The sequence below is a fragment of the Dendrobates tinctorius genome, unplaced genomic scaffold (assembly GCF_039654945.1).
Source record: "Dendrobates tinctorius isolate UK_male_01 unplaced genomic scaffold, ASM3965494v1 ptg000404l, whole genome shotgun sequence".
NCBI lineage: Eukaryota > Metazoa > Chordata > Amphibia > Anura > Dendrobatidae > Dendrobates > Dendrobates tinctorius.
The window spans coordinates 665,618-690,746 of NW_027362069.1; the positions used below are offsets into that span (position 1 = coordinate 665,618).

Genomic DNA, 25,129 nt, shown 5'->3' on the forward strand with positions numbered 1-25,129 from the left:
CAGACAGTTTTGAGTAAATTGGAGAATTGGGGTGAAAATGGCAAATGAGGTTTAACCCAGATAAGTGTAAGGTTATGCACATGGGAAGGAGAAACAGAGGCTACAATTACTTACTAAATGGGAAACTGCTGGGGAAATCAGACATGGAAAAAGACTTAGGCATCTTAGTCAATAAGAAGCTAAATTGGAGTGCCCAGTGTCAGGCAGCTGCCACCAAAGCAAATAGGGTCATGGGATGCATTAGAAGAGGTCTGGGGACACGAGATGAAAACATAATTCTCCCTCTGTACAAATCACTCGTCAGACCACACTTGGAGGATTGTGTGCAATTTTGGACGCCGGTGCTCAAGAAAGACATTACTGAACTTGAAAGGGTTCAAAGACGGGCTACTAAAATGATAAATGGAGTTGGTTCACTACAATACCCAGAAAGGTTATCAAAATTAGGTCTATTTACTCTAGAAAAGAGAAGACTTAGGGGAGACCTAATATATATGTACAAGTATATCAGAGGGCAACACAGAGATCTCTCCAATGAACTGTTTGTACCGAGGACTGTGACAAGAACAAGGGGGCATTCTCTTCGTTTGGAGGAAAGACAATTTCTGCACCAGCATAGAAGAGGGTTCTTCACGGTAAGAGCAGTGAGGCTCTGGAATTCTCTTCCTGAGGAAGTGGTGATGGCCAACTCACTGAATGAATGTAAGAAAGGAATGGATGCTTTTCTTGTGAGTAACAGTTGTGAGGTAGCGCTGTCATGTAAGTAAGGGGTTCTCGCTTGCAGCGATCGAAAAACACATCCGGCACAGGATTTTCCAACAAATCATAGTCTATGAGGTTTATTCATCCTTCATAAACCTCCAGCAGCAATATACACAGCATTACAGGAGAGCGTCCATTATACAGGCTATTTAGCCCCAGGGTTATCTCACCCACGTCAGGGTTCCCATATGGCTGTTTCTCCAGGCCGCAGAAGTCCACTCACTCCTCAGGGACTCTCAGATACTGGCCGCCATTACACACATAGCTGCTCCACAGGCTGCTGTTAGTGAGGAGATCCTTCTCCTCACGGGACCTTCCAAAAACTGGACCAATCAGGTCCCAGCATTCACTCCATGTGACCTAACCTGGCCACATTATATGGTCCATAGCCACGCCCACCGGGTCACATGACTATGACCTCACCACAGGTCCTTCACACAGACATATATACTTTACAATAGCATTCATAAACATACATATGTCTCTATCTCAAGGCCACCCACCTTGAGATACATAATGGCTCTTCAACCACTCACACTCTTGGGACATCCACACAGCGCCCCCTCGTGGACACAGTGGTCATTACACCACATACCTCCCCCCTATGTTCAAACTTGTGGGGTTGAACACACAACATCACACCAGGGTCTCGAGACCGGGCACGTATTGCACCTTGCCCCACAGGTCGAGAGAACTGTCTCCATTTGTCATACGGCCTCATCTCTACATTAGGCCTCCCCCACCCCCAGCGGTCATAATACCGGTCATTGTCTTTGACCCTCCAGTCACGGTCTGTCTGCATCATCAGACACTGTTTAGTCACCACACTGTTACAGTGCCCCTTGTCACCTGATCTTTCTCTCATTGACCGTCTCTCTCGGTTGGTGCGGTCATAAGTCTTAGTCGATCCTGCTGTCTGGCACGAGTCTGACTCAGTCAACGTCTCACAGGAACTACAGCCCTTCAACCTCGTACGGTCTGTCGAATTGCCACTCGCTGACATTCTTCGGCCATCTGCCATGTCACTTCTTGGCGGTACCCCTGGGGTCCTTACATCTTGGTATGAAGGCGGCCGCCACCTGGTATTCCGCACTTCTTTATTAATCCGCTGGCGGTCCAGCTTCAACTGTTCAATCTCTTGCAGGTACCCCACTCTATACTCCAAGAGCAATTGAAAGTTCCTCAGGCTTTCCATGGAGCCAACCACCATCATGGGAATCCTTCCCACTTCACCAGACACCTGGTCTTCGTCATCAGGAGGGATCCTCACCCTCACCACACCGGAGACATTCACAAGGTCGTGCATCACCTTCCCGGACCTTCCAATGATTCTCCCAATCAGAGCTTTGGGTACCGGAACCACATCTTTCCTCAAACCCAACCGATCCATAGCCTCTCTTGCTATCTCTAGGCGTCGAGCAGCCTTCATATTACTCCGCCTAACCAATTGTTTGACACGTAGACACTGCAAATGCATCTCTTTCAGGACAGCTACTCGGTTTGATGTGTTTTCCCTAGCTGATACTATCACCAACTGCCGAGTCTCAGGTGCCCAGTGCACCTTACACGCTTTGACCGCCTCTTTGAAAGCCTCATGCACACCTTCCTCAGCACAGGCTTCTTGCATGTCTTCTGGTACATCAATTACAACCTTGAAGGTCGTGGACTTGCTCTCATCCTGGACAGATGGCTCTGGGTTCCCCACGGACACTTCCCTCAAGATATCTGTCATGACCGGATGACTGTCTTGTGCAGCTCTTGGCTCACCATCTTCCTGAGATTTACAGTCTTCAGGACCCTTTTCCAAGATGGGCTTTGGCAGTTCTGCCTTGCTATCAGTCGGGCAAGGCCGCTGTACGTATTCGCCCCTCCACTTCTCCTGCAGAAGACCTTTTACTACTCCACTGAGTTCTTGCAGAACTTTATCTTTCTCCTCTGCCAGGTAGCGACGCTCATCCTCTCTCCTGAGAATCTCCTGTTGATGCTTCTCTTGGGCCTCTCTGAGCACCTCCATATCTTCCAACAGGGTCTTGTTCATGGTTTTACACGCTGACAGGTGACCTCTGAGCTCAGAGACTTCCTTCTCCAGCTCATCCACTCTGTGCTCAGCTGCTTGCCTTAGGACTCTTTCCCGTTCGACATGTTCTGTTACATTCTCCTTTATCAGCTGTATCTCACGATCTTGTTCTCTTTTGTCAATCACGTGTCGCACCACTACCTCTTTAATTATATCGTTAAAGGGTACCACTGGGTCAGTCACCCCAGTCGAGTGAACCCTCCAGTTACCGTCCAGCACCAATGTGTCTAGTCCAGTCGTCTCATCTCCCAGCCCACCATCTGTCTTATCACGAGACGTCAGGTCCGTCACTTGGGCAGATGTACTTCTTCCTCTGGTCAGTTCTACCTCTGACCTGTCCATGTCAGGAGCCGTCACTGTCTCAGTGTCCGCTTGCCCCACAGTCGAAGCATCTCCATCGTCAGACCAAACGTCATCAAACAAAAGAAAGTCCCGGCCCCTCTCCCAGGCATAGACTAAGTCCCGTGGTATTCCTCTACCTTGGCACTCACCACCTTTGGTCCCCTCAAACACTACTGTGTCTACTGCGTAGTTCACCGTGACCCCGTGTTTACAGTGAACCCTGACGTTTTTCTCGGTCAGAGAGAAAACGAGAGGAGTTCCTGTCAGAGTCACCTGACTCTCTGAGTCCAGCCGACCAAAGGCTCCTTCCCGGTGCAGCATCACTGTACACATCTGTGGCCCATCATTACTACCTGGAAAGGATATTCCACATTCTGAAAAAGACCTGCACATACACTGCGGTACTCCAGACATACCTACTGAGTCACCCAGTGCTGTCACTTCTTCACACTTGGCCACTTTCTGGACCACCACCCCGCTTTGGGTTGCCACCCCAATTTTGGTCACCGCCCCTTTTGGAACTCCACCCCTTTTTGGGTTACAACTCCAATTTGGGTCACCGCCCCCTTTTGGGACTCCACCCCTTTTTGGGTTACCACTCCAATTTGGGTCACCGCCCCCTTTTGGGTTTCCACCCCTTTTTGGGTTACCACTCCAATTTGGGTCACCGCCCCCTTTTGGGTCACCACCCCCTTATGGGTCACCGCCCCCTTTTGGGTCACCGCCCCCTTTTGGGATTTCCCCATGTCCGTCCTGCAGAACCTCTTAGGCCACAGTTCACACAGTACAGTTTGTCTTTTAACGATACCACACAAGTCTTTGCTGGCACCACCACAGCTCCTGCTGTCACTGATCACCGGCACCTCCGGCTGCTGTTCACACACACACACAGCGGCTGGTGTCACTGCAGCTCCTGCTGCGCCATCTTCGTGGACCCGCCGATCCACCGGAAGCCGCTTGTCACCTTTGTAACCCCGCCGGGTTACTGGAAGCCGCTTGTCACCCTCAAAGATAAAAAAGCCACAAAAGTGCGCCCATAGGGCCTTACCAGTGCAGGTATAATGGGTTATGCAGCAATAATACAGGGTACTCACCCTTAATAGTTGTGTAAAGCCACAACTGCTGTATCCGCTTAGTCACATGCAATAAAGCTGCAGCAGGATGGTGTAGACAGACAGCGTCTGCTACCAATGCTCCCAGGGCAGATCCCTTAAAGAAAACACCAGGTCCTTGTGCTGCGAGACCTTCGTGACCCCACTGAGCCACAGCAAGCACCTTCAGGTTTTGCAGAGGAAAAGAAAAAAAAAAAAGAAAAAAAACACATGCACAGTCTCTCACATGTCCTGTTCGTGTGCCACTCAGGACGTACCGTCTCCGCCTGAGACCATCCACCACACAGGGCACACTGGGTGCTATTCAGGGAGCCGACCCTCCTCCCAGGGTCTCCCAACACACCGGCCTCACCAGGTCCAGGGGCTCAGCGGGTGCTATTCAGGACATCCGTCTCGGCCTGAGACTGCCCAACACTTAAGCCTCACCAGGTCCAAGGTCCTACCATGTGCTCCAGGGCTCTTCCCAACACTGACCCTCCAGGACCTTGCTCACTGAACCCTCCAGGAACACAGTCTTTACCAATGACCCAGGTCAGTAAAACACTTTTTTTTTTTTTTTTTTTGCTTCTTTCCCGACCGGCACCTGCTGGCCGCGCAGGTTCTCGGACCTCTCTACCGCAGAGGTATCCTATAAGTCTTTGCCACTGACTCCTGTCAGCACATCACATGGCTTTAAGACCGTCAGCCCTCCTGGCTCAGCGTTGCCCCCAGCAACCGAATCTACAGTCCTTTTCCGTTGCCCCTAGCAACAAGGCTACAATATTGCCCTTTGCTTTCTCCACCATATGTGAGGTAGCGCTGTCATGTAAGTAAGGGGTTCTCGCTTGCAGCGATCGAAAAACACATCCGGCACAGGATTTTCCAACAAATCATAGTCTATGAGGTTTATTCATCCTTCATAAACCTCCAGCAGCAATATACACAGCATTACAGGAGAGCGTCCATTATACAGGCTATTTAGCCCCAGGGTTATCTCACCCACGTCAGGGTTCCCATATGGCTGTTTCTCCAGGCCGCAGAAGTCCACTCACTCCTCAGGGACTCTCAGATACTGGCCGCCATTACACACACAGCCGCTCCACAGGCTGCTGTTAGTGAGGAGATCCTTCTCCTCACGGGACCTTCCAAACTGGACCAATCAGGTCCCAGCATTCACTCCATGTGACCTAACCTGGCCACATTATATGGTCCATAGCCACGCCCACCGGGTCACATGACTATGACCTCACCACAGGTCCTTCACACAGACATATATACTTTACAATAGCATTCATAAACATACATATGTCTCTATCTCAAGGTCACCCACCTTGAGATACATAATGGCTCTTCAACCACTCACACTCTTGGGACATCCACACAGCGCCCCCTCGTGGACACAGTGGTCATTACACCACACAGTATAGAAGGTTGCGAATAACAGAATATTATAGGTAGATGGTTGACCCAGCTTAGGGGAAGGAATTTTTTTCCCTATGGAGAAAATTGGCTTCTACTCTGTGGGTTTTTTGCCTTCCCCTGGATCAACAATGCAGAACAGCTGCACTAAAAATAGGCTGAACTAGATGGACATAAGGTCTTCCTTCAGCCTTCAAAACTATGTTACTATGTTACAATTTCATAATTGCAAAAAGGAAAAAGGAGCGATGCAAAACTTTGAGCACCTTTAGAGATTTGTGTACCGAGATAATTTTGATCAAGATTTCACACCTTAATTAGCTTGTTAGGGTTATGGTGAGATCACATGGTGACCAGGAGCTACAGTCTGAGGAAAGGGCTAAAAAGCCTTCACTAGACCCCTGTACAGCTGTATAATGAGGCCCAGGCTTTATAGTGAAGGGACAGGAGTGAGGGCCTGTGCCCAGGAGCTACAGTCTGAGGAAAGGGTTAAAAAGCCTTCACTAGAACCCTGTACAGCTGTATAATGAGGCCCAGGCTTTATAGTGAAGGGACAGAAGTGAGGGTCTGTTCCCAGGAGCTACAGTCTGAGGAAAGGGCTAACAGCCTTCACTAGACTCCTGTACAGCTGTATAATGAGGCTCAGGCTTTATAGTGAAGGGACAGGAGTGAGGGCCTGATCCCAGGAGCTACAGTCTGAGGAAAGGACTAAAAAGCCTTCACTAGACCCCTGTACAGCTGTATAATGAGGCCCAGGCTTTATAGTGAAGGGACAGGAGTGAGGGCCTGATCCCAGGAGCTACAGTCTGAGGAAAGGGCTAAAAAGCCTTCACTAGACCCCTGTACAGCTGTATAATGAGGCCCAGGCTTTATAGTGAAGGGACAGGAGTGAGGGCCTGATCCCAGGAGCTACAGTCTGAGGAAAGGGCTAAAAAGCCTTCACTAGACCCCTGTACAGCTGTATAATGAGGCCCAGGCTTTATAGTGAAGGGACAGGAGTGAGGGCCTGTTCCCAGGAGCTACAGTCTGAGGAAAGGGCTAAAGAGCCTTCACTAGACCCCTGTACAGCTGTATAATGAGGCCCAGGCTTTATAGTGAAGGGACAGGAGTGAGGGCCTGTTCCCAGGAGCTACAGACTGAGGAAAGGGCTAAAAAGCCTTCACTAGACCCCTGTACAGCTGTATAATTAGGCCCGGGCTTTATAGTGAAGGGACAGGAGTGAGGGTCTGTGCCCAGGAGCTACAGTCTGAGGAAAGGGCTAAAAAGCCTTCACTAGACCCCTGTCCAGCTGTATAATGAGGCCCAGGCTTTATAGTGAAGGGACAGGAGTGAGGGCCTGTTCCCAGGAGCTACAGTCTGAGGAAAGGGCTAAAAAGCCTTCACTAGACCCCTGTACAGCTGTATAATGAGGCCCAGGCTTTATAGTGAAGGGACAGGAGTGAGGGCCTGTTCCCAGGAGCTACAGTCTGAGGAAAGGGCTAAAAAGCCTTCACTAGATCCCTGTACAGCTGTATAATGAGGCCCAGGCTTTATAGTGAAGGGACAGGAGGGCCTGTTCCCAGGAGCTACAGACTGAGGAAAGGGCTAAAAAGCCTTCACTAGACCCCTGTACAGCTGTATAATGAGGCCCAGGCTTTATAGTGAAGGGACAGGAGCAAGAAGAGCCGGACTGCCCATCACTAATGATAGGAACTGAAGGAGTTAAATTGAGTTCTGTCTATGTTGCATTCTCTTGTTTAAAACCTTATCTGTTCTTCGAGGAGATGTCTCAGACATCTCCCTTGTGAACCAAGGTCAAATACCTCTGCTTTTTCGCCTAAATGACTTTCTTTGTCTAAAACAAGTTGTAAAATCATTTGTACTGCGCATGTCTGTAAAATGTTTAAATTCTTTACTATAAAAGACGGAAGCCTAACTGATAAGCCAGAGGCGTCTTGGAGGCATCCTGAGTTGTACCATACAGCTGGTGTCTGTGTAGTTCTTCTCCACGGAGCTGATTTAATTAGAGACATATGATGCTTCACACCCAAGAACATCGGTCCTTCAGATGAAAGAGTAATCTGAGGGATCCCGACAGTTTCCTGGCGCCCGAAACAGGGACCTGATATAGGCACCTCTCCAAGACTACCCGATCTACAGACCACTCCAGTTACTGATGAAATTGTGAACAGCAGACCTAAACACCTGGCCAGGTAAGAGATCAATTTTTCTCTTCTCTGCTCTTCATAATCTATCATTATAACTAAGGTCCGTATAAAAGGGAATCTAGTAGAGGAGGGGGCCGTAAAATCAGGTCCATATAAGAACTCTGAGGAAATCGGGTGTGACACGCATATGTAATTTCTGCTCGAATGAGAGGTTACTGTAGGTTCTGTCTGTGCACAGCTATTTTTAGTAAAAGAGCTGATGCAAATCAAAATGGGAGAGGTCTGACATTACGGAATATAAGGCTGGGTGAACAGTTCATACTGCGCAGCCCGGACGGACAAGTTTTTCACAATAGACGGTTCCGCACTAGGAATAGAGGAGGTTGTTGAATGGCTACTTTGATTTGAAAGGTTGTGGAAAGTAGACAAATAAGTTGCACAGTAGGTATTCGTTCAAAGAGTGGTGATATTGCCTAACTGGGCCATGTGACAGCGTCCTTTCGGGGAGGTCACCGCCTAAGCTTAAATCAACACCCTTTACGAATAAACCTTGTGACAGATAAGAGTGTGACCGAATGAGCACAGGACCGTGAAATGAGCCTGTGACAGGATATGACTGAAGAACCCCAGTAGATGGACACTTTATTTACAATCCTGTGTGTTGTGGGAGTATTTCTGTTCGGATGCTACATAGCATATAAGTACACGAAACACGTAGTACACCGAGGAACAGACACTCCATTTAGCCTGTTAGCACCTTAGGAAGAAGGTAACGAGGTATAGTAGAGCCTAGTCTTGAGCTTACCCAATACACCACCTAAGGCAGGGGACTAACAGGAAGACAACAAGAGAGACAGGATAAGAATAAAAAATAAGATGGGGAACAGTCAGGGAAAGATACCTGAAGAAGGAAATCGGTTATGTGATATAATTGAGGATAGATATGGAAGTAGTGCAGCAAAGAACCTGGAAAAAGTATTAATCAAATCCAAAGTGCAAGATAGGCAGGCTGTGTGAATCCTTGTATATATGTCTATGAGAACCTCTGAATAAGATGAGAGATGAGTAATTGAGTATAAAAAAAAAAAAAAAAAAAATCAGTGAATGAGCACGTATGAATGAATCATCACACATCATTTTTGTGTCAAGAGATTTGTGACCTTTCTAGTTGTGGTGGAATCCCGGACAGATGCGTTATAGATATTTCAAATCTACATCTGAGACTGAATGAATTGAGTAATGATATAGTTCGTGTTATATGTGGCATTACATTGTAAAGTTTCCTGAATGCATTTGGCCAGAAAAAGGGCAAGGCATGGTTAATCTCATTATACAGTTATCTGCCCTTACAGTGAAATCCCGTGATTTTGAGTTTCTTTGTAGAAATTGATTTTGATAAGTCTAAAGAACTACAGAATTCTGTGAAGGACGACGCTGCATTCTGATGGGAGGGGGGAATGATACCGCTGCGTAGTTTTTCTTCTCCCTTCGCTCTTATCTCTGCTGAGTGTGAGCTGTGCTCAAAATTCTCTGTAATTCTATCCGTAAGGTACACGCTGAAAGATTTGTGCATTTTAAAGCAACAGTACTTAATTGAAGATTGGAAGTTAAAAGTAAGATATGGTGCCTAATTTAGAAGGGAATTGTAAGTGATTGCTTGGTCATTAATGTGTTTGAACCTGCTTCTAGTTGTGTGATTGATTTGTATAGCAAATTGTGTCAAATTACAAAAGACAGAGAAGGAAGGAAGCAGTAAAACAAGTGGGACAAATATTGAAAAAGGCAAAAATACCAGAGTGTGAATGTTTGGATGTACAAAAAGGCACAGACAAGGGAAGAAAATAGCAAGTGAATAAATGATGCTTGAGAATGTGCAGCAGTGTGGAAGGTGTATTATGAATGTTTGATTGACAAAGTGTAACCAGAGACCCAGACAAAACAGATGGACTTGTAAACACTGTGGTCAGACTCAGACAAACCCAGACTGAATAGCTACTTGTGTGACCTGTGCTACTGACCTAAGAGAATTGCACTAAATCCTATCCAGACAAGATCATAAGAAGCTGACATAATAGTGTGGATAGTGGGTAGTAGGGACATTGGCCCTTGAGGAGTAAGCTGACAGTAGACATCAGACGGCCAACCCCATCAGGACCTAGAAGTGTGACTAGAATAAGAAAGATGCAGGTGTATTATCCCTGGAGCCCCTCTGACCAGCTAGCTTTGCTGAAGCAGCTGCCTGCCCCTGAAGACCAACCATTCCCGTTTTACAGACACATAAAGAAAGTACAGCAGACATATAAGTGTACCTGGGCAGACCTAGAGAGGTTGGTGAGTTTAAAGGCAGGTGACGCACTAGATCATATAATTAAGACACACAGATGTGACAAAGAATCAGGCTTGGGGCATGGATGATAAATCTGCACGATCTGGGGAGACGTACTGTGAGTCACTAAGACAATGGGCTGCAGTGGAACAATCAGAGCAGTCTGTACTCCTGACTAATGTGACACAGCAAAGAGGAGAGAGAGTAGAGATATACCTTGGACGGTTACAGCTGAAATGGGCAGACATGGGGTACATTTGCATAAACCCACTTGATGTTAGAATACTGGTGAATGCATTCATTGACGGTATGAACAAAGACTTACGAGACGCAGTACAGACAGCCAGACCTGAATGGAGACATGTAGATCCGAAAGACCTCCTTAAGGTAGCTAAAGAAATTGAGCAAACAAGGACAATAAAACGACCTGTCATGTATGCTGGAGCACAAGGAAAAAAGTGGAGACGTAATAGGGAAGGCATGTGAGATGACACTGACGTTTCTTTTGACAATCTGTTCCCCACATGACATCCATGCCATACTCCTACAAGTTCAACCAAAACATCTGTCTATGGCCAGACAGCTCCGACTTGAGTGTGCTCTACTAATTCCTGAGTATGTCACTCCTCAAAAGATGTAACGTTCTGAATCCAGCCACCCTCCTGCCTGTGGATTCAGAAAAGGGGGAATTGGTGACCGTATTGGCAAGTGAGGAAGGATACTTTGACATGACGCATGAACATGTCTGCATAGAACTGATGAGTCAGGAGACAGTTGGGTTTGCACACATTCATGAAAAACCTGCTCCTAATGCAGACTTTGAGTTTCTTTTTTGTAGATGGCCCCAGATACCACCAGGATGGACGATTCTACACTGGATATGCAGTAGTATCCTCACATGAGGTAATCCGAGCGGAACCACTCTCTCCTCACATGTCGGCGCAGGAGGCAGAGTTGAAGGCACTCACTGAGGCGTGTAGAGCCGCTGCAGGTAAAGTCGCTAATATTTTCACAGATTCGAAGCCCATTAAAAATGCAGAGCTGGTGAAACAATTGATGGAGGCATTGATGTTACCAGTCCAGGTTGGCATTGTCAAGGTAAAAGCACACACAAAGGTGACTCCGTGGAGGTAGAGGGCAATAGAAGGGAGAACGAGGCTGCTAAAATAGCACAAGGCGGCCTAGAGAGAGCAGTGGACGGTGGCGGGGAGTCAGCGTATTCCAGCCACATTGGGTCTAGATGTCCTGAAATCCCTCCAGCAAAAGGCTGCCCAAACAGAGAAGGTACACCGAGGGAGACTGGGAGCTGAGCTGAACTCAAATGGAGTATGGGAGAATAAGGATAAAATGTGCCCACCAAAGTCCCTGTTCCCAATCATGGCGCAAGCAGCACATGGCCCCAATCACACCTCAAAAAGTCACATGTGTGCCATGGTAGATGCCTTCTGGATCGCTCCTGGCTTCAGTTGCGCAGCCGCGAAACTTGTACAATCATGCCTCATCTGTGCACAGCACAACCCAGGTAAAACAGTAAAAGTCCCTAAGAAAGCGACACCTAGGCCTCTCTACCCGTTTCAGAGACGGCAGATTGACGACATACAGCTACCAAGGTAGGAGTGTATGCAAATATCCTAGTATGTGTAGATCTCTTCTCTGGATGGCCAGAGGCCTACCCGGTGAAAACGGCTACAGCTCGAGCCACTGCAAAGAAACTGGTGATGGAACTAGTACCACGATTCGGTGTCCCTGAAACAATTGAATCAGACAGAGGTACACACTTTACTGCTGAGGTAATGCAAAATGTAATGCAAATGATAGGTGTAGAACAAGCATTTCATACACCCTACCACCCACAGAGTTCAGGGAAGGTAGAGAGAATGAACGGGACACTGAAATTGAAAATACAGAAAACCATGGAACAAACCCATAAACCATGGCCAGAGTGTCTCCCATTAGCATTATTCTCAGTAAGGTACACACCCACGGGGAAAGCTAAACTGTCACCCTTCGAGATACTGTTTGGAAGACCACCGAACACAGGGTTGTACTACCCACAGGTCTTAACACTCAATGTGGATAATTTGACAAGTTATGTAATCCAGTTGCAAAAGCATTTAACTCAAATGCATTCTCTAGTTTTCTCTTCCATTCCAGATCCAGATAGTGTGGAAGGAATCACTGTCTACAACCTGGTGATTACGTATATGTCAAGAAACACTCCAGAAAGACCCTTGAACCCCGATATCAAGGACCTTACCAAGTACTCCTAACAACGCCTACTTCTGTTAAGTTGGAAGGACGACCAACCTGGATCCACGCATCGCATTGCAAACTAGCCACAGGAGTTAACAAAGCATAAGAGTGCATAATGTTTTGGTTTGGTTTTGTTGCATTATCTGTAATAATGGTAGCTGCGTGGGACAATCTAAATTCTCCAATGTCCTTGAATAATAAGTTTATACAACATCATGAAAAAATACTAAATGATTGGTCAAATCATTTGCTAGATCTGCACACATTCACCAGTATCAGCCACTAGTATTCCGTTCCTTGTTATTCCTGTGCCACCCGAGGAATTATTTGCCTGGACCAGTTGTTCTGATACACTTGCTAATAATGCCACAAATAATGTGAAGTTATGGAACACAACTGTTGGTATACCTATTGTGGGATGGGTAGGATACCCTTGGTGGCAGGGTAATCTTTCAGGAAGTAATACATACCTTCAATATCTGGCATATAAAGGGGGGGCTTGGGTACCCAGGAATAGAACTCGATTAACCTACCTGGGGCAAATTCCAATGTATGGCCTACAAGTTAGTTTTAATGTAACTTCCCACTCTACTGATGCCTTCAAACCAATACTGCTAGAAAGAAGGTTGCATAACACGTCCTGGGAGTATTCCAATTTATTTCCCCAGGGCAATAATGAAACTTGTTTTAATATTTCAGGTAATATACCTTGCAACGAGTCATCTGGATATGAGAAAGGAACTCCCACCTGTGGAAATCCCGATGTAGGGTATTGTAGCCCTTTAGGACAACTTCCAAATTGGTGTATGCTTCAGAATGTATCTGCGTTCATAGATTTAGTTCATAGACTGGTATTACAACATTCAGCCCTATGGGACCTACCTAGTGACATGTTCTGGGTATGTGGAGACAATGCATATAAATGGTTGCCAGTAGGGGTAAAAGGTGCTTGTACTCTGGGTCGTTTGACTCCAGCTACCTTTGTTATTCCGAATGACCAGTTGAGTACTCAGAGCATACCTAAACACACGTTGTACAAAAGAGCTGCTGACAATACACCTCGCCTCTCTGGGAGACCACATATAGTGCAGATGAGTGTGGCTAATAAAATTGTCAGCTCTATTTTTATTTATCCTATGATTACTCAAATGTGAGATAAATTAGTCAGGGCTACAGATTACTTAGATGACCAAATATGGGATATATTGGATATATTGAACACCACCGTTGCTGTCCAAAATCAGCTCATCATAGCCACTAATCAGCATACCATAGTATTAGATTATTTAACTGCAGCGCAAGGAGGTGTCAAGTCATCGGACCAGCTTGCTGTCATTATATAGATCCCAACAGTAGTTTAAAGTTAAGATCAAAGATAGAGGATGTTCAAAAACTTAGAGATCAGTACAATAAAGACAATGATCGTACTAAGGATAGTTGGTGGTCAGATACATTCTCCTTTCTTAATCCAGCTAATTGGTTTAAGGGTATTGGAGGCTGGATAACTGGGATTATACTAAGTCTATTACGTATTGTTGTCTGTATCTTCGTAATATATGTGCTATTGAAACTTGTTTTTTGGTGTATCTCTGTATGCAAGAAAAGATGTAGAAATAGATAAGGAAGTTTGACTGTAAACAACAAGAATTTAACTATTATTCCTTTGAGTCCTAGATTGACATCTCATTTCTGGCATGAAGGAGCGTACTCTTGCAATGATGGACGTGGCTTCAGTATCTGGGGGATGGAGAAGGTAGAAGACCTGTCTCCCTTGGGCAACCCGTCGGCCTGGGATAGTACCTGGTGAACGAGCCACTATCCGCTGTTGTTGCAGGATCCAGTGTTCCAGATTGTGGAAAATGAAGATGTCAAAGGGGGGAATGATAGGAACTGAAGGAGTTAAATTGAGTTCTGTCTATGTTGCATTCTCTTGTTTAAAACCTTATCTGTTCTTCGAGGAGATGTCTCAGACATCTCCCTTGTGAACCAAGGTCAAATACCTCTGCTTTTTCGCCTAAATGACTTTCTTTGTCTAAAACAAGTTGTAAAATCATTTGTACTGCGCATGTCTGTAAAATGTTTAAATTCTTTACTATAAAAGACGGAAGCCTAACTGATAAGCCAGAGGCGTCTTGGAGGCATCCTGAGTTGTACCATACAGCTGGTGTCTGTGTAGTTCTTCTCCACGGAGCTGATTTAATTAGAGACATATGATGCTTCACACCCAAGAACATCGGTCCTTCAGATGAAAGAGTAATCTGAGGGATCCCGACACTAACCTGCAGAGCCGCACTCCACATATATGGCTGCTCTGTGCACAGGACCTGTGATGAGGTCACAGGAGGGGAGGAGTCAGGGGTCACATGATCTCCGGAGTGCAGACCTCCATGGAGCCTTCTCCTCAGTCAGTGACATTCCCGCCATTATTCGCCCCTCACTACTGGCACAATTACCCTGCGCCGCCTTTTCTACACAGTGTTATGTGTGGAATGTAACGTGTGGTTTCTCTGGAGGGAAATAGACCCCACACATGAGGGAATTCTCACCGGTTACCGGCCATCTACTATATGGCGGCATATGATTGTGCTCTCGACTCCACACCAGGAGCTAAAATGCCCAAATCTCTAATGTAACCGCTATAAGAGAAGATATAACAAATTTCCCCTAAACTCACACAGCGGAGGAGGCCTCACTTGGAGCAATGTGACTTGCGCACAGAAAATCTATTCCCGGTTCTGTGATTAAGTTATCGGCCGACAGGAAGAAGAAAGGTCTGAATTACAGCCCAGACTGGAGGAGAAACTGCAGGAGTGAGAATTGGCCAATCAGCGCTCTTCACCCCTATACTTATCTACACAAATACAAGATATGAAATGACAATTAGACGCCATTCTCACCACCAGAACGGAGAGGCCCTATGTGGAGGACACAGGACCCGTTCCTCCCACGTCACCACTGTGACGTAACTACACAGGCACAGCTCTCCGGCGCCCCCCCCCGGTCTCTCAGGTCAGTAAAGGAACTGCACCTACAGCAAATGGCCGCCGGGGAGGATGTCCTGTTACCCGCTGGGTATTCTAAGATTCGTGATCAGAGTAAAAGCATCAGCCCAAGATTAATTTTATAGTTTAATTGCCTTAAGGGCGCATTAGATAATTATAGAAATATACAGAAAGCTATACAATGGAATTACAGTGGATTTGCAGTCGGAGTAAGATATAACAATAGGGTACAAGACATATGGCCCTTTTACATTTAGCGATGCACCAGCGATCCGACCCGGTCAGGATCGCTGGTGCATCGCTAAATGATCGCTAGTGAGCTTTCATACAGAAAGATCTCACAGTGATGCAGCAGCGACGCAGCGCACGATACTCACCTTTCACACACAGCGATCCTGGCGTCCTCCCGCCCGCCTCCACGCGTCGCTCGTCTCACACAGCAGGAAGCCCAGTAGGAAGCTGACGACGAGAAATGGAGCCAGACATTCTCGCGCGATCAGCGATGGACAGCGGGGGAGCCGGTCGGAGGTAAGTATCACACATAGCGATATCGCTATAACGTCACAAAACCAGTGACATTATAGCGATATTGCTAGCGATATCGCTTAGTGTAAAACGCCCTTTAGAGATATTAAGCTGGAGGTCAATTTACCAGGCTGCATGAGGGTGCCGGGATCTCTGCAGTCCACAGGTACAGGAATCTTAGTTGCCGGACAGACCCCAAAGCGCGGGCCGCTGCTCCCCTTGGCAGATCTGTCCCCAGTTCCTTCTTAGATCATCATCGTCTGGTTCTTCTGTGTGAGTCTCTCACATGTGCTGCTAGTTCTTAAACACGCTAGGTTCCTCCCCCTATGTCAGAGGGAGGGCTAATAATCACCACCCTTTAGCTCTCTGCAGAACTTATTCACAATATCTAAGAAAGGGGGTAACTTTCTACAGCATGGTCGGATCAGGACATGAGAGGTACCAGTGAATGCGGTTTGTTTTGCCTGTCGTGTGGAGAGCAAACATGGCCCCATTGGGTCACTGTGGAGGGCCAATCTCTATATCTCAGGTCCCAGCGCCCTCACCGACTCAGGAGTCACACTGCCAGATGTGCAATTTCCTCAGGGTCACTAAGATATTTTCATGAGTCCATAACTCGCAAGATGTGTTCATAATCCATGCTCCTACGATGGAGCTGGAGCGACTGGGACACACAATGGATGTGTATTCCTGTGTCTGGCTGACAGGTATATTCTAATTAAAGCCCTCAGGCATTTTCCTGCCCCATGCTGGCGCGGCTCCTTACCTAAGTTTTGAAGTTCTGTTTTGGGCCTTATCTCATTATCATACTAAAAGGCCTTGCTATTCAACATTGGAGCACTAATTCCTGCATTATTCACTATGCACACAGGCCCTGGGGGGGTAGGAGAAGTTGGCTGCCTGCAATTCTGGTAAACTCAGACCAAAATGGATGCCAAGCTCAGACATGAGGCGAGCATTAGGCCCCATATCTAAGATGGCGGCTGCTCCTTCATCACACCCTAACTTGGACTAAAGCCGCGTTTTATAACCATGCCAATAAGCCTAATAAGATGCCGCTCGTAAGCTCAGAATGAGAGAGTCACTGCATATAATCTCCTCTATAAAAGACCCTAAGGGTCAGACCTCAGCCCACCCCGATGTCATGTATAGCACTTATAATGAATACCCCCAGAGTTTGTATTCCCCCCACAATCACCCCCCCTCACTACTGGAGTCATTCCTTCACACACTACATCTACCTAACCTGACTGAGTCCGCGGCACAACAACTCCATTTACACATCTCTGAGGAGGAAATAGTTTCAACAATCAAAAAACTAAAAGAGGAAAGGCCCCGGGGCCGGATGGTCTTACAGCAATATATTATAAAATGCAGCGATGTGCTGACACCACATATAAAAACCTCTGTAATTCACTACTAAATGGCTCACAGCTGCCCCCTGAGCTCTACGTGGCGCATGTAACCGTAATCCCTAATCCTAAGAAAGATCATCTCACAACAAATTATAGACCTATATCCCTCTTATACATTGACTTCAAAATCTTTACATCCATTGTGACTAACAGGACCAATAAAATCCTCCCTCACCTCATCCATCGGGGTCAGGTTGGTTTTATACCAGCGCGACAGGCCCCAGATAATATTAGGAGAGCGTTAAATATTATTCATACAACTAACCTACAGCGAAAGCGACTTCTCCTGCTTGCATTAGATATTGAGACGGCTTTCGATTCGGCGTCCTGGACATATCTCTTTACGGTTCTATCGGAAGTCGGATTCTCCCCTAAACTTATAAAGTGCCTCCAATTGTTATATGATAGCCCTATCGCTTATGTAAAACTCCCGTCACCACATCCCCCTCCAATTAATATTCAGAGGGTACCAGGCAGGGCTGTCCTCTATCTCCGGATCTTTTTGCACTTGCAATGGAACCCATTGTGGAAGCAATAAGGAGAGATCAGAATATCCTGGGCCCTGAGAATATGGGAGACCAATATAAAGTCAGCCTCTTTGCGGATGATCTCCTGCTAACATTAATAAGTCCCCACACTACACTCCCTCACTTGTTTTCCTTCCTTCAAGAATTTGACAAGATCTCAGGGTTAAAGATTAACATTGATAAAGCCGAAGCATTATTTGTAAATTTTCCTAAGAGCAAACTAATATAGCCTCCCATTTTGGGTTTATAGACAAAGAACATTACTGTATTTTTCGGACTATAAGATGCACCGGACCATAAGACGCACCCCAATTTTCAGAAGGAAAATAGGGAAAAAAATAATAATGTGTCAAATGGGGGTCCGTCTTACAGTCCGAATTCAGCTTACCTGGGAAGGGATCCGGCACAGGTGGAGGAGTAGTCACAGGGGTCATTCAGTGGTCCAGGCTCGTGCGGTGGCGGCTCTGTGCTGGGGCAGGTTGGTTGTGCTGGGGCAGGGACAGCTGTGCTGGGGCAGGTGGCCTGTGCTGAGCTGGGGCAGGTGGGCTCTGCGGGGTGAGGGTGGCGGCGGGCTGCGCTCCGATGCAGGGGCGGCGGCTCCACCGCCATTTCCTCGCAGCCCGGAGGCCCCCGCACATCCCTTGCTGGCCACCGCCATGTTGCAGTGGCCTCCAGGAACATGGACGGCGGAAAGATGGCCGCCGATCCGGGGACGGCGCATGCGCGGGTTCAGATCTCGCCGCCACCCCGCACAGCAGAGCCCCGCCCGCTGCCACCACCGCACCGCAGAGCCCTGCCCGCTGCCACCACCGCACCGCAGGTTAGTATATTGCGACCATAAGACGCACCCCCCACTTTCCCCCAAAATTTTGAGGGAAAAAAGTGCGTCTTATGGTCTGAAAAATACGGTATCTAACATATCTGGGTATCAACTTAACAGCCAACAGGTCAACTCTGTTTAGGTGGAATTACACTCCACTGATCCAAAACTTCCAGAGGGACCTGGATAGATGGGCTCCCTCAAAGTTATCCTGGCCCGGCAGAATACATGCATTAAAAATGGTGTCACTGCCTCGCTTCTTATATCTATTTAGGTCCCTCCCAATTATGGTACCAGCCAGAACGTTCACTCATTCACACTCTATGATGTCTAAGTTTCTTTGGCTCGGAAAACAACCCAGAATTGTGCAAAAACTTATGTTCCGTCACAGAAAAGAAGGGGGTTTATCCCTCCCTAATTTTACACTTTATTACAAGTCGGCACAGATTGCTCCATTAATAAGTGCGTGTTCATATCCCAATAGTCCGAGATGGGTTATTCTGGAATCATTTCTCTCCAAACCATTCTCTTTATCAGGCCTAATGTGGACCACAGACCGACTTCCACGGGGGTTAATGAATGTGGCTCCTTTTACAGTCCACTCGTTGCTTCTTTGGAGGAAAGTCCGGTTTAAATATAACTTACAATCAATCCCTTCTCCCCTGACAGCTATATTACAAAACCCCATGTTCCCGCCAGGCCTTGAGCCACAAATGTTTTCTTGGTGGAAGCTGAAAGGTATTCATATACTTAGGCTGTGTTCACACACAGCGTTTTTATCGCGGTTTTTCCCGCGGATTTTTTGGCAAACGCGAAAAAGAAGCTTCCCATTAATTTTGCACTTTTTGTGCACATTGATGCGTTTTTTACCGCGAAAAAAAAAACGCATCGCGGTAAAAAACGCAGCATGCTCATTAATTTCGCGTTTTGTTCCGCGTTTCTGGCTTTTTCCATGTGTCTAGAAACTACGCGGAAAAAAACGCAAAAAAAACACGCGGAAAACGCGCAGAAAAAACGCGCGGTTTCTGGAAAGGGAGTCAGGTTTTTCAGCAGAAAATTTCTGCTACGTGTGCACATAGCCTTAAACATTTGTGTTCCCCATTTAATATCTTAGGCTAAGTGCACACGTAGCAGAAATTTTCTGCTGAAAAACCTGACTCCCTTTCCAGAAACCGCGCGTTTTTTTCTGCGCGTGTTTTTTGTGCGTTTTTTTTTCTGAGTTTTCAAAACGCATATAACTAGCCAGAAACGCGGAAAAATCTGCGTAATTATTGAGCATGCTGCGTTTTTTACCGCGATGCGGTTTTTTTCGTGGTGAAAAATGCATAGAAATGAATGGGAAGCTTATTTTTAGCGGTTTTATTGGAAAAACCGCTAAAAATACCGCTAAAAAAATGCTGTGTGTGAACACAGCCTTACTTGACAGACAGGAATTTGTTCAAAAATGTGACCCTCCAGTTAGGGAGGTAATGCGATTGAACCAGATCTCCCACTTTGCAAAGCAGATCCTCCCGAGCGGTACTACTCTCAGGGCAACGAGTTTTGAAAATTAATGTCTAAATGACCCTTTGGGCAGGGGAACGATCTCATTGATCTACTATGCTATAAATTCTCCACAAGATGATAAAAAATTGAAGTATATGTTACAGTGGGAGGAGGATTTGGGGTTTGAACAGTCAATTGATGAATGGTATCGTAGCTGTGACACCCTGTCATGAGGTAGTCACCAGACTTCCCTTGTGGAGACCTCCTTAAAACTATTGCACAGAGTCTATTATGTACAGGAAAAAATTCACAGCATTTTTCCCAATATCTCGGGAGACTGTTTTAGGGGCTGTGGAATATCTGGTGACATGAGACATATTTGGTGGTCTTGTACGGTGGTTTCTGGGCTTTGGGAGAAGGTGAAGCATCTGATAGCACAGATGTATGGTGGACCGGTTAATCTGGAACCTTCTACCCTTTTACTGGGAACCAGGCCTTCCCGGCTTCCACAAAGATTTCAGAAGCTAGTAAGCTACTTATGTATGGCCACTAAAATCCACATTGTGGCAAAGTGGAAGTCGCCCTCCCTGCCAATATCTATGGTGAAAGAGAAGATGAACAACATTATGTTATATGAAAGAATAGAAGAAACTAGAACCGACAGGTGGGATTCTTTCTTCAGGGTTTGGCATCCCTGGATGGAGCTTCACTCAGATACTCGACTGGATCAGGCTCTGAGGCTCTCTCCGTAGCCAACTGAGAACTGATCACGGCCTGGGACGGGATTCATATATGATCCTACAATAGTGAGTTGCATAACCGCTTTAATCGCCCTGGATTGGTTATTGATGACACCATTATAGATTATTGGATATCGTATAAATAAATCCTTTGTGCCTTTCCCTACCCTGTCTATGTCCTGTCTCCCTTATATTATTTGAAGTTTATTGAATGTGTGGTAAATTGTTAGTTTACGCTCCCTTGCATGGGAGATCATAACTTGGACTTGGTTTAATAAGTTTCTAAATACAAATTTATTGAAACTAAAATGCCAAAATTTTGTTTATTTCCTCCCTTCCAGAGTCCGGCTGAGGCTCATATACGGCCATGCTCCTCTCCGGTCACCGTGGGGGGTTTGGTAGAAGGATGGAGGGCTGTGCCTGTGAGTCACGGGTCACCTTCCCTATCCTTTACCCCTTATACCTGACCTGTTTATACAATTATCTGGAGCTAAATGGTTTTACAAACTTAACGTGACACGCAGGGCCGATTTTAGGCAAAGTTTAAAATGGGGCCCAAATGCTGACATATGGCACATCACACAGAAGCATTTCGGTTGTAGTTACATGCGCTGAGTTCAGGCCGCTAAATGAGTGTGATCGACAATATTGAAATCGTTCCACACTTGTTTCCCGGCCTCTTTACACCAGCTGAGGAATAATAATGGGAACGGAACAATCACTATTAGATGAATCTGTCCCCATACAGTATCATGTTATCAGCAGCACATCTACAGTTTACACCGCCGATGTGCTGCTGAGAACAATGATTTTTCTTGCAGCATGAACAATCCAATCACTCGATGAATATGCAGCATTTTGCTTGTTTAGTATTATTCACACCATAGTCCGCCATACATTATAATGTGCACCACAGTCCTCCATATTGTACAATCCACACCCCATAGTCCTCCATATAATATGTGCCCCATAGTCCTCTATATAGTATAATACACTCCCTATAGTCCTCCATATAGAATATAATGTAGCCCCCATAGTATATAACACAGCCTCCCCCATAGAATATAATGTACTCCCCATAGTATATAACACAGCCACATAGTATATAACACAGCCTCCCCCATAGAATATAATATACCCCCCAATAATATTATAACACAGCCCACATAGTATATAGCACAGCCACGTTGTATATAGCACAGCCCACATAGTATATAGCACAGCCCACATAGTATATAGCACAGCTCACATAGTATATAGCACAGCCCACATAGTATATAGCACAGCCCACATAGTATATAACACAGCCCACGTAGTATATAGCACAGCCCACGTAGTATATAACACAGCCCACGTAGTATATAACACAGTCCACATAGTATATAACACAGTCCACATAGTATATAGCACAGCCCACATAGTATACAGCACAGCCCACATAGTATATAGCACAGCCCACATAGTATATAGCACAGCCCACATAGTATATAGCACAGCCCACATAGTATACAGCACAGCCCACATAGTATAGCACAGCCCACATAGTATATAGCACAGCCCACATAGTATATAGCACAGCTCACATAGTATATAGCACAGCCCACATAGTATATAACACAGCCCACATAGTATATAACACAGCCCACATAGTATATAGCACAGCCCACATAGTATATAACACAGCCCACGTAGTATATAGCACAGCCCACATAGTATATAACACAGCCCACGTAGTATATAACACAGTCCACATAGTATATAGCACAGCCCACATAGTATATAGCACAGCCCACATAGTATATAGCACAGCCCACATAGTATATAACACAGCCCACGTAGTATATAACACGGCCCACATAGTATATAGCACAGCCCACGTAGTATATAACACAGTCCACATAGTATATAGCACAGCCCACATAGTATATAGCACAGTCACATAGCATATAGCACAGCCACATAGTATATAGCACAGTCCACATAGTATATCGCACGGCCCACATAGTATATAGCACAGTCCACATAGTATATCGCACGGCCCACATAGCATATAACACAACCCAGATAGCATATAGCACAGCCCATATAGTATATAGCACAGCCCACATAGTATATAGCATGGCCCACATAGTATATAGCACGGCCCACATAGTATATAGCACGGCCCACATAGTATATAGCACGGCCCACATAGTATATAGCACGGCCCACATACTGTATATGGAGTCCACAAACTACAGTGGGGAAAATAAGTATCTGTTATGCTGGCAATTTTGCAAGTTTTCCCACCTACAAAGAATGAAGAGGTCTGTAATTTTTATTGCAGGTACACTTCAACTGTGAGACAAAATGTAAAAATAAAAAACAGAAAATCACATTGTATGTTTTCTAAATAATTAAATTACATTTTATTGCAGGAAAGTAGTATTTGATCACCTGCCAATTAGCAAGAATTCTGGCTCTCACAGACCTGTTAGTTTTTCTTTATGAAGCCTCCTCTGCACTCATTACCTGTATTAATTGCACCTATTTAATCTCATTACCTGTATACTAGACACCTGTCCACACACTCAATCACACTCCCAACCTCTCTACAATGGCCAAGACCAAAGAGCTGTCTAAGGACACCAGGGAAAAAATTGTAGACCTGCACAAGGCTGGGATGAGCTACAGGACAATAGGCAAGCAGCTAGGTGAGAAGGCAACTGTTGGTGCAATTATTAGAAACATTGAAGAAATACAAGATGACTGATCTTCCTCAGTCCGCGGCTCCATGAAAGATCTCGCCTTGTAGAGTAAGGGTGATTCTGAGAAAGGTCAGGAATGAGGCCAGAACTACATGGGACGAGGACCTGGTCAGTGACTAGAAGAGAGCTGGGACCACAGTCTCAGACATTACAGTTAGTAATACAGGACGCTGTCATGGATTAAAATCCTGCAAGGCACACAAGGTTCCCCTGCTCACGCCAGCACATGTCCAGGCCAATTTGAAGGTCGCCAATGACCATCTGGATGATCCAGAGGAGGCATGGGAGAAGGTCAAGTGGTCAGATGAGACCAAAAGAGAATTTTTGGGTATCAACTCCTTACATATGTGAGGAGGAACAAGAAGGATGAGTACAACCCCAAGAACACAGTCCCAACCGTGAAGCCTAGTGGGGGAAACATCATACTTTGGGGGTGCTTTTCTGTAAAGGGGACAGGACAACTGCAACGTATTGAAGAAAGGATGGATGGGGTCATGTATCGGGAGATTTTGGCCAACAACCTCCTTCTCTCAGTAACAGCATTGAAGATGGGTGGAGGCTTGGTCTGCGAGCAGAACAATGACCCGGAACACACAGACAGGGAAACTAAGGAGCGGCTACTAAAGAATGTCAGGGTCCTGGAGTGGCCTAGCCGGTCTCCAGACCTGAACCCAGCAGAAAATCTTTGGAGGAGCTGAAACTCAATGTTACCAAGTGACAGCCCCGAAAACTGAAATATCTGGAGAAGATCTGTATGGGGGGGGGGGGGGGCAAAAATCCTGTTTTTCTATTGTGTCAAATACTTATTTCATGCAATAAAATTCCCATTAATTCCTTAGAAATCATAGGATGTGATCTTCTGTTATTTATTGTTAGATTCTGTCTCTCACAGGTGAAGTCTTCCTACAATAACAATTACCGACCTCTCCATTCTCTGTAGGGGGAAACTTGGAAAATCGGCAGAACATCAAAGACTTATTCTCCTTACTGTATCCTGAGAAAATGTGTTCTCCAGGAATCCAATAGCGTCTTCCCTCCCAAGCCTCGCCGGGTGGGCATGAAGCGCTGGACAGTCATCGGGAATTGTCGGACACATTTTGGGGCCATTCTTGCCTATTTCCCCTTGTGTAAAGGTAAACTCTGGGGAGAAAACGGTTTTTTTTGTGGTAAAATGTAATTATTTTGTCTTCGTCGCCCAATGGTATAAAATTCTGGGAGAAAGATGAGTAATTGAGAGGTGGCGGGTGTAACATGGCGCCTCTTATTGGGGGCTCTGATAATGTGACATGGCCCCTAACACCATAAGACTCAGCCCTGTCAGACGGCGCTCCTTCCCTCCTGAGGAGTGTCCGGCCCCTTATGGGGTATCGGTGCTCAGGGGAAATTGTGGAACAAGTGGTTTCTGTTTTCTCCTCTTCTCCCGTGTGATAATTACAGACTTGGGGACGGAG

The 25,129-nt window shown here is 46.1% G+C and overlaps 1 protein-coding gene and 1 long non-coding RNA gene across 2 annotated transcripts in view; one reads left to right on the plus strand and one right to left on the minus strand.

Annotated features, from left to right (window-relative positions):
• The window catches only part of LOC141076435 (uncharacterized), a 151,740-nt gene extending 127,353 nt beyond the window's left edge, over positions 1–24,387 (minus strand). Inside the window, exon 1 of the mRNA XM_073563884.1 lies at positions 23,337–24,387. The gene's annotated coding sequence lies outside the window, so the exon portion shown is untranslated. The remainder of the gene's footprint in view (positions 1–23,336) is intronic.
• Positions 8,508–13,636, plus strand: LOC141076440 (uncharacterized). The gene is made up of 2 exons (XR_012227485.1): positions 8,508–12,525; positions 13,117–13,636. It is a non-coding gene; the product is annotated as an uncharacterized lncRNA (long non-coding RNA).
• Positions 24,388–25,129: the final 742 nt, after the last annotated feature.